Raw genomic sequence first — 9742 nt, 5'->3', positions numbered from 1 at the left:
AAAAGTGCAGGAGGGTGAATTGTCATAAGGAAGAAGAGAGCTTCTAAGGCCACTTTTGAGCAAACATCTTGGAGACCACCAGAATAGGGCCCATGTACAGGGTGAACACTAAATCTCAGTGTCCACAAAAGTGTTAGCAACCAATAATAGTAGGATCCCAAAATTAATGTAGGTATTCTAAGTTCTTAGAAGCTGACAACATTTAGTGCAGTCATAAAGGAATTCTGATCCCAAGGTGAAAAAACAAGTTAATGGTCTCCATAAGAAATGCTGGGCAATCTCAAGGAGGGGCAGCCCCTAAACAAAAGGAAGGAAGAAAGAGGGCTGGCCACTCCCATGGCTGGAGAAGTTTTTTTAAAAAGTTTCTTTCCCAGCTACTGGTTAAATATCAATTCAGAATGCTTTGGAAAGATTCCCTCAAAAGTAAGGGAAGAATTTATGGCATCCTAAAAATATGGCTGGACAGCAATCTATTTATCTCCAGGGGCACCAACCCCAACCTCTAGCCTGGGATAAGAAGCCAGCACACTATCTAAAAATCAAGAAACCAAAAGCACATGAGAAACATTGCCAGATATTGTTCTTTGATAATTTATGTTCCTGTAGCAGTACAGAGAAAATCTCATTTTTCTTAGCAGTTGTTGCATGAATCCCTTTCTTTCTTGCAAAGGAGAACGTTTTGTTAAGCCTGCTCGAAGGCTGGGTGATAAGGGCCTGTGGGTGAGCTGATGCCAAGAACTGCAAGAGGAGAGAAAAAGCTCAATTTGTCTGTAAAAGAACAGTGGGTACAGGAGAAGAATTCTCTAAAATGGAGAGCTCTAGAAGCTATTTGATGGAGGGTTGAAAGGACCAACAGCTGAGAACAGAATTGGAAAGAGGCACCTAATGGTGATTTGGAGAGTGAAATTCTGAGCATTGTGAGATGTAAGTTCCTTCTTCATTCTTCCTAATAAAATCTTAAGTAAAATCTGTAGTCTCATGAGAACCTTGTGGAGTGATTTTTTTAGGGAAATGCAGAGAGAAACAGTCCTATTTCAAGGCTGGCACAAGCAAAAACATAGGCTGTAGAAGTTTCCCTTGCATTAGCTACTTAGTAATGATTTATTTTAAGGCATGGGAAACCTGAAGGAAAAAAGGACAGAGGTGGGGGGGGGGGGGATTGTGGACTGAGTACCTTCTTCTTTTCCTAATTTTTCAAATTCTGGAGTCTCTCACTCTTTGTTGGTTTCCCAACAGGCTTTGTGGGAGTAACAGCCTAAGATTTATCACAAGAGTAGCATCTCATTCATTTCCCCCAAGCCCCCAAGCAACTTTACTGCAAAGACCAGTTGCAGCTCTAATTATCTTTTCCTCCTCCCAGTTTTTCAGAAGCTTTCCCACCCTCCTCAGAAATGAATCAAGGTGTCTTTTTAAATACCACATGTATTTCCTTCGTGCTTTTGCTGCTTCTTCCTGTAGGAAGTTCTTCTTTTGTAAAATATTATGGTTAACTTTTTTACCAAACCACCAGATGGTCTCATTGCCACTATTTAAATATAGTTTTTTTTCCAGAAGGATTGGCCATTCTAGGAAGTTAAAAGATGGAAAAGTCTACATCTTTCTTTATTCTTTTGCAATTAAATTATATCACAGATCCTCATTTTCATGTATGCTGAATACCAATCTGGGAATATAATGTTTGCCAGACTATAAGTTTCTACTCATAATCAAAAAAAATAGAAAATAAAATAGAAAACAAAATAAAATAAAATACATACACCCAAAAGGCATAGATTGAAAGCTCTCGATGTCAGTGTCCTCAACAGGCACATCTGAGAAACTGGACAGGCAATTTGTAGGGTAGATTTATAACACTGAAACAAACAGTCTGGGGAAGAGGAACTAGGACAAATCTTAGAGCAAGAAAGACCTGTTCTCAAATCCTGGCTCTGCCCTTGATTGCAGTACAATCTTGAGAAAGTTTCTTAACTGCTTGAGAAGTCATTAAAATAAGGTAAAGTTTTTCTTACAGATGATAGAAGTAAAAGCCCACGGTGCATAGTGCACACTAAATGCAAGATAGCACCTAACTCCAACCACATAAATACTGATTGATCAGGAAAAAAATGCAATGACTCACTGCTATCCCAGCTATTCTACTTTCTCTCTTATTCATTCTTTTTAACACTGTCCTCTCTCTGCCATAAGTCTGTCCTCTTGTTTTGTCCACAGCCCCCACCCGGTATATAATTATTCTCCCAGTTCTCCCAAGAAACAGCACACCAAGACATCTGCTCAATAATCACGAGTGCTTCAGACACCCCAGCTACTTGATGCTGGGTCATTGTGGAGAGGAGGTGGCAGTGTTGGGTGTTGTGCAGTATAGGCTATTGAGTAAGGGGCAACCCCATTAGGGCAGATTATTGATTTTTACCAGTTATAAACAGGGCCTTATCCTCCTTGTTCTCCTACCAAATGCTCCCCAAATAATCCTGGTAATATATCTTTTATCCTGCACTCCCCTGCAAAAATCTGTCCTTCATCTCATTACAGAAATACTGATTGTTTCTTCCAGGATCTCCCTCAATTGTCAATCAAGATGATATTCGCTCTACCCCAGCAATAAAAGACTAAGGCAAGTGCTCTGCCCACAAGCCTTCTCGCCTATCAGAAAGCTTTATTTTCCAGTTTCTCCAGTCTTCTCCTAGGCGAAGCCCCCATTCTAAGAAGTCATCAGTAAAGATTGTGGAAAAAGAAAACCACCAGAAATAATCAAATGTTTCATTTTTTCAAAACTGACTTGTTTTCCACAGTTCTTAAATCAAACTTTTTGCACTGCACCATAGTCCCTACCTATTCCGTTTTCCCACCAGGTCTGACACTGCTTTGTATCACCCACAGCTGGGCTCAAGTATTTGCAAAATGTATTTTCAAACGTATTGTCTTGATTTGATTTCTCCTAGGATCTCAATGCTTGATTGGCTTGGTCCCTGGGCCTTTGACTCACCTCTTGGGAAGAATTGCCAGATTTAGCCGATGAAAGTACAAGATGCCTGGTTAAATTCGAATTTCAGATAAAATGAGTAATTTTTATAAGTATGTCCCATGCAACATGTGGGGCATATTTATACTGAAAAAAAAAAAGTGTTGTTTATCTGAAATTCGAATTCAACTGGGCATCCTGTGCATTATGTGGAAACCCTACTGTGTGTCTCCCAAAACAGAGCTAGGGAGGAATACAGATGTTCAGTCAATGAAACCTGACAATAAAGATGGCTTCTCTGCAGCTAAACTCTGATAATCCCTGATTTCAGGAAGAAGGAGAGAAGGGAGAGAGAGAATATACCAGCTCTGGCAACTAGGCACATAGGCTAATCTGTCTGTCAAAAGAGGGCTTAGCCCCATTCTAGTGAGTCATGATGAGTAACTGTATTTCGAGTGATGATGCAAGACAGGTCAGGCCGAGAGGTGTGGAAGGAGCAATTGTTACAAAATGGTGGCATGTGGCAACTGCTGCCCTTCTAAGAAAGTCGGTTCCTCCACAAGGGTTCCCAGTGGCCCTGTCTTGAAAACATGTTCTAAATCAAGGCTGGGTGGAGGGAGTGTGGTCAAGTGGTTCCCTAGAAAGTCATCCCTGCCTGCCCATTAAGCTCCCCCCACTCTGCAACTGAAAAAACAAACACCCTGCCCCAAAGTCAGGAACATCTCCAGAGATTCCGGAAAAGCCCCACAGTATCCAAGGGAGTGGACACCATATTTTCTACCTAGAGGAGGGCACTTTTTCCTTTGTAATGGGATTTCTTGGCTGGAGAGGAAAGATTAGGCACCCTGAGATGCTCTGTAGAAATGCAAGATGATATTGTATTGTATTAATGTCACTTAATGGTAGCTGTCAATGATAGTGATGGAATAAATATGGAAAAGGAAATTACTGTAATTGATTGACAGTCTGGAATCTTCTACATTCGACCTAATGAGAGAAGCCTATGAGCAGCAGCTTCCAGTGCAGGCTATTAATGCAAATCATATGCACGGTGCTGGCATGCTGAATTATGCAATGCCATGTGAATGTCTAATCCATTTCACCAGGCTTGTCTTTATCCAGAGAAAAAAAATATTTCCCTGACATGCTGATTAGTATATTAGGAGAGTTTAAGAAGTTTGGTGCTAAAGTAGGTGCCATCATGGTGTTATTAATTTAGTTCTGAACAAGACAAACAGCTCTGTGCAGCCATCAAAATCACTACATAAGTCTACAAGATAACTTTGTCAAGACTGATGGGAATTTACAGAAAAGTCTTGTGATATGTGGAAGGAATTAGCAAATAGATAAGGAACACATCATTTTTCTAGAAAACCACTGTCAAGGACTCAGTACCCATGCAGAGCCAGACACCTGCCAAGACCTCTACAACGTCTGCACAGTTGCTTTTCTCAGATGTTAGGAAACTTGTGTGAACTTAGAACAGAACCAGATGTGGAAGGTCAAGGGAACAACAGGTACAAATAAGGTATAAGGCCTCTTTGAACCCCACAGAGATTTAAGTACTTCCCAGATATCGTGAACAACAAAACACTTTCTGTGGAAATACACTTAATTTATGTGGAAAGAAGTCTGAAGAATAGAAAACTAAGTTGCCAATTATCCCAAGAGCTTGTGCCTTTGAGAATTCCATAGCCTTAAGCACTTCACTCCCTTAAAATTTGGATCAATACAGGTAATGCCTTACCTCCTAACTAGCTCCTAACGAGCTTCTAACCACAGCTTCCTCTCAGTTAGTTCTCACTTGGCTGCTCACAGATTCCACAAATGTCCCCAGGTTGGAAAGCCCTGGACTAAAGGAAAGAGGAAAAGGCACCGTGCATTGCAGCTTTCCACTAGTGGTCTTGAGACAGTCTCAGGTGGGGTACCCAAATGAACATCTTTTTCATTCCACAAATTTTTTTTTAATATCTTTTATGTGCCAGGTACTAGGCTAGACCCTGGATGTTCAAACACCCCACCTGCCCTATCAGAATTTATGTTCTGGTAAGGGAGACAAGGATGAGGAGAGAATTATAAGTGGTTGTGGAGAATGTCACCAAAGAGGACACACAGCTATATAACAGGAGACGACTGACTTAGTCTAGGGGTTAGGACAAGTGCCGCTGGGGAAGGGGTGCTTAAGCCAGGAGTAAGGCAAGGTGTGCCAGTTTGAATATATTGTGTCCCCCAAACGCCATTATCTTTGATGTAATCTTGGGTGGGCACATCTATCAGTGTTAATTAGATTGTAATTCTTTGAGTGTTTCCATGGAGATGTGCCCCACGCAACTTTGGGTGATGACTCTAATTGGATAATTTCCATGGAGGTGTTGGCCCACCCATTGGGTGGGCCTTGATCAGTGGAGCCATATAAATGAGCTGACGGGCAGAGGGAACTCAGTGCAGCTGTGAGTGACATTTTGAAGAGGAGCTACCGCCAAGAGGGACACTTTGAAGAATGCACAGAAACTGAGAGAGAAGCGGCAGATGATGGGACAGTTTGAAGACAGCCGTTGAAAGCAGACCTTTGCTCTGGAGAAGCTGTGAGAGGAAAAACGCCCCAAGAGCAACTAAGAGTGACATTTTTGAGGAATTGCAGTCTAGAAAGGAACGTCCTGGGAGAAAGCCATTTTGAAACCAGAACTTTGGAGCAGACACCAGCCACGTGCCTTCCCAGCTAACAGAGGTTTTCTGAACACCACTGGCCATCCTCCAGTGAAGGTACCCGATTGCTGATGTGTTACCTTGGACACTTTATGGCCTTAAGACTGTAACTGTGTAACCAAATAAACCCCCTTTTATGAAAGCCAATCCATTTCTGGTGTTTTGCATTCTGGCAGCATTAGCAAACTAGAACACAAGGATTGTTTTTATTTTTTTAAATTTTCATAATTAGAAAAAATACACCTAATAAACCTGTGCTTTCATTGTTATATAGTGATGTCAATTTTTCCTTTTTAAATTAACCAATTCAAATTTTAAAATGAATTGATTTAAAGAGATTATTAAGCAAATAACTGTGTAATGGGTACTCAAATATATCACAAATTGTGAATTCGGTAGGTGAATGACTGAAGTCTGGGAAGCCCCTATTGGGGAAAAGTAATCAGAAAATTGAGGGGCTGCCCAGTTGGAAAGGGCCTCAAGGAGAGAGTTGAAACAACAAAACTAAGGAAAAAGAAAGACAAGACAGAAAGTTCTTCAGTGTGCTCTCAAATATATTATTTCACTCTTTCCCCATCACCAGTCCCCCATGGTGTAATATATTCTCATTGAACTTTCTATGGAATAATTGAGGCCCTTACAAGGTTAAGTAAAACACTAAAGGTCACCCAGCAAATTAGCAGGGGAGGTAGAATTACAACCCAGGCCGTCTCTCGCCCCATTGAAAACAGTGCCTTCTGCCTCCAAAGATCAGCAAGATAGAAAAGGCAACTTTATATGAGCAAACAAAGTGAAATAAAGGACTTTTGAGAGAAAAGGAAAGGCTGCAACTGGCATGAAAAACATCGTTTACATTATCATATGTCCTTGGAATTGACTCAATTTGAAGGTCCTTGTTGTAGCTTGTTGAATACATGTTCTGTCTCTTTTTTGAGGAAGAGATAAGTCCCTATGAAGCAAGGATGACCACACTGGAGAAGTCCAGCAGTCCAGCCCAAGGCCACGGAAGGTGGGTTTGTCTTTCCTAACGTCAACTTTCTGCTTAGGGTCGTCTCCCCACATAGCTCCTGATTCTGGTTTTCGTAGTAACTATTAAAGGCCATGTGTCATCCACCAGTTTCTCTAAACCTCAGGGAAGCCAGTTCTGTTTTCCAGTGTCCACCATCTTGGGGATAATGAACTCCACAAGCCCTGTCATAGGAAGAAGAAGAAACAGTTGCTCCACTGAAAAGTTCTTCCAGAAATCTGTACACTCCTGTTTCACGGGTGTCTCAGCCTTGAAAGTCCAGGTGCTGTTAAATCCCCTGGGCTGCCAGCGCCTTCTTACATCTCCCACCTCGTTCATCAGCTCCATCTTCTCCCTGCCCTACCTCTTTCCCCAACTCTTCCTTTCCTCTGTCCTAATCCCCAAGGTGTCATGAATTTCAAGCTTCAAGGCTCATGACTCAACCAGCATTTATTTGTGAGCACCTACAAATATGCCAGCTTCTGCTCTATGTCCTGGGCATACAGACACAGTCCTTGCTCTCACAAAGCGTATCTTCTATGGGAGATGACAAACAAACCAGCAGATGGGTTAAAAGAAATCAAATAGTGATAATGCTATGCAGGAGTATTTTACAGATTCATGGGAAAGGGAGTGAACAAGTGGCGCTTTATGGTCAGGGAAAGCTTCTCGGAGAAGGTGACACTGAAGTTGAGCTCTGAACATGTGAAGCAGCTAGAGAACATTCCTGGTAGTGGGAAAAGCCAGGTGGGCCAGGTGATGCAGTAATTCTCACTGGGGGATTACTGGTAATGCGGTGTGGGATTGTTCCATGCCTTTGGGAATATGTAGCTACTCTGGCCTTTCCTCCCACTAAATGCCAGTTAAGCCCCTAGTTCTAACGACCAAAAATCGCTGCCATCCCCACTTTCCCAGTGCTGCTCGGGTGGCGTGGGTGGGGAGTGAGCACATTTCAAGAGGAGGCCAGAGAGGAAGGTGGTCCCAGAACACACAGGGCTTTGTAAACAGGGTAAGGAATTTGGGTTTTATTTTAAATATGGCAGGATGCCTTTGGAAGATTTTAACAGGTGAGTGATATGATCTGATCTGATCACTCAGGTTGCTACATGGAGAATTATGGGAGCAAGAGTAGAAGTAGGGACACCAGTGAGTGTGGAAATTCAGTCAAGAGATGCTGGTGGTTTGGAATAAGGTGGCTGGAGAGCTGTGGTCAGGTGTACACAGCATTTACCCAGGTGAGCTTCTCAAAAAGCTGAACCAGGAAAAGGGCTCACACTCATTCAGGAGAAGTGCTCAGTTAAAGAAACTATCTGTGGAGCATCCACCAAAAGAGGCAAACTGGGCAACCCAAAGACCATCAGTCTTCAAGTAGAAACCAGAAAACCACTTGGCTGGGTTCCCGAGTGCATAGGGCAGAATTAGATGGTCTTACAAGTTCCCTTCCAACTGCAGGTGTACATGGTGCAAACAATTTTCCACACTGTAAGTAAAGTCAAGGAAACTACCTGAGGCACCCTCATCTCATCATCTCTCAACTCCTTTCTCCAGTTGATGACAGTCTGTGCCAGGGCCACACACTGGCACCTTCTTTTCAGCGCTCTACCGATACCCATCCCTTCGAATAAATTAATATTTCCATCTCAGCGATCAAGAACAAGTTGACATGCCGACAGTGTGGGCTACCTTCCAAGATCTGTCTGCTGACAGATTAAAAAGTGTGTCAACACAGCTTTATATTAACAAATATTGCAGAGCAGAAGCCTTTGTTTGTTTTGTTTTGTTTTACTGGTTTCGTGGTAATGCTGGTGAAACCACACACCTGTATTCATGCAGAGGTAGGGTAGCTGGACCACAGGGCTCGGCCCAGCAGGGACTTGGGTACGTGAAAGTGTCAAGAATAACAAGGTGAGTGAGTGGGTGTTTTCTTTCTTTATTATGCAATTTCGGATGATGGCATGCTTGTCATATATTGCACTTTTAAGTGCCTGAGTTTTAATTTCAACAGGGAAAGGAGGAGAAAGTTGACAACTGAAGGACTGCGGGATAGGAGCATCATTTGGCAACTTCTGAGTTTTTTTCTTAAAGGCATCTTTTTATTTTTATAATAAGGCACTAACTCTGGATCTTTTCTCACTCACCATTTCCTCAGCTGCCTATTTACAAATGGTGATGAAGACCTGACTTTGATCCCAGCTAACCAGAAGGGCAAGGATATGGGTCTATGCTAGAGCAGGGATCAGGAAACTATGCCCAGAGGCCATGCCTGACCCTGTTATTGTACAGAACGCGAGCTAAGAGGGATTTTTACACTTTTTAATGGCTGGGAAAAAAAAATTTTTAAATCGTATTTTGTGAGACATGAAGCATATCTCGTGACATGGGAAAATTGAAATTATATGAAATTCAAGTTTCAGTGTTCATAAATAAAGTTTTACTGAAACACGACCATGCTCCCTCATTCACATATTATCTATGGCTTTACTGCTATGATGGTAAAGCTGAATTATTTCAAAAGAAACCATATGGACCCACAAAGTCTAAAATATTTACTCTCTGACCCTTTACAGAAAAAAATTTGCCAACCCCTGATCTAGAGGTTTGAGGAAAAAGCATTTTGGATCTTGTTACAGGGCCTCTCTGCATTTTCCATTGTTCTCCTAACTCTCTGTAGATTACTGCCTTATTTAATCATTTGAAAATGTATTTGGAGCTCCTGCTACGTGCCAGGCACCATGCTAGGTCCTGGGGATACAGCTGCGAAAAACTGCAGTCTCTGCCCTCAGAGGCCAGAGTACAGTAGAAGAAGTAAATGTTAATCAAATAACCATGCAAATACAGTGTGCTAAAAATTATAACTGTGGCAAGGTTTATAAAGAGGAGGTACATGGAGCTATAAAAGCATTTAATAGGTGGACTGATCTGTTTCAGGATATCAAGATATACCAACATATGTATTGGTGATTGATTTGGGATTTATAAGAAGCACTGAAGTTAACTAGGTGAAGGGGAAAAGAGAGTAGCCTATTTCAATTTCTTGAATGAACCATTTTTACTTTACCCACCCTTCA

At 41.9% G+C, this 9742-nt stretch overlaps 1 long non-coding RNA gene across 1 annotated transcript; it reads left to right on the top strand.

Moving 5' to 3' along the window:
* The first annotated feature begins 8468 nt into the window (after positions 1–8468).
* LOC119539288 lies at positions 8469–9119 on the top strand. The gene is made up of 2 exons (XR_005217826.1): positions 8469–8579; positions 8680–9119. It is a non-coding gene; the product is annotated as an uncharacterized LOC119539288 (long non-coding RNA).
* The last annotated feature ends 623 nt before the right edge of the window (positions 9120–9742 follow it).

The sequence above is a fragment of the Choloepus didactylus genome, chromosome 7, assembly GCF_015220235.1.
Source record: "Choloepus didactylus isolate mChoDid1 chromosome 7, mChoDid1.pri, whole genome shotgun sequence".
NCBI lineage: Eukaryota > Metazoa > Chordata > Mammalia > Pilosa > Megalonychidae > Choloepus > Choloepus didactylus.
Note: the sequence above shows the minus strand (reverse complement) of the source record. Positions and strands in the feature narration are given on the sequence as shown.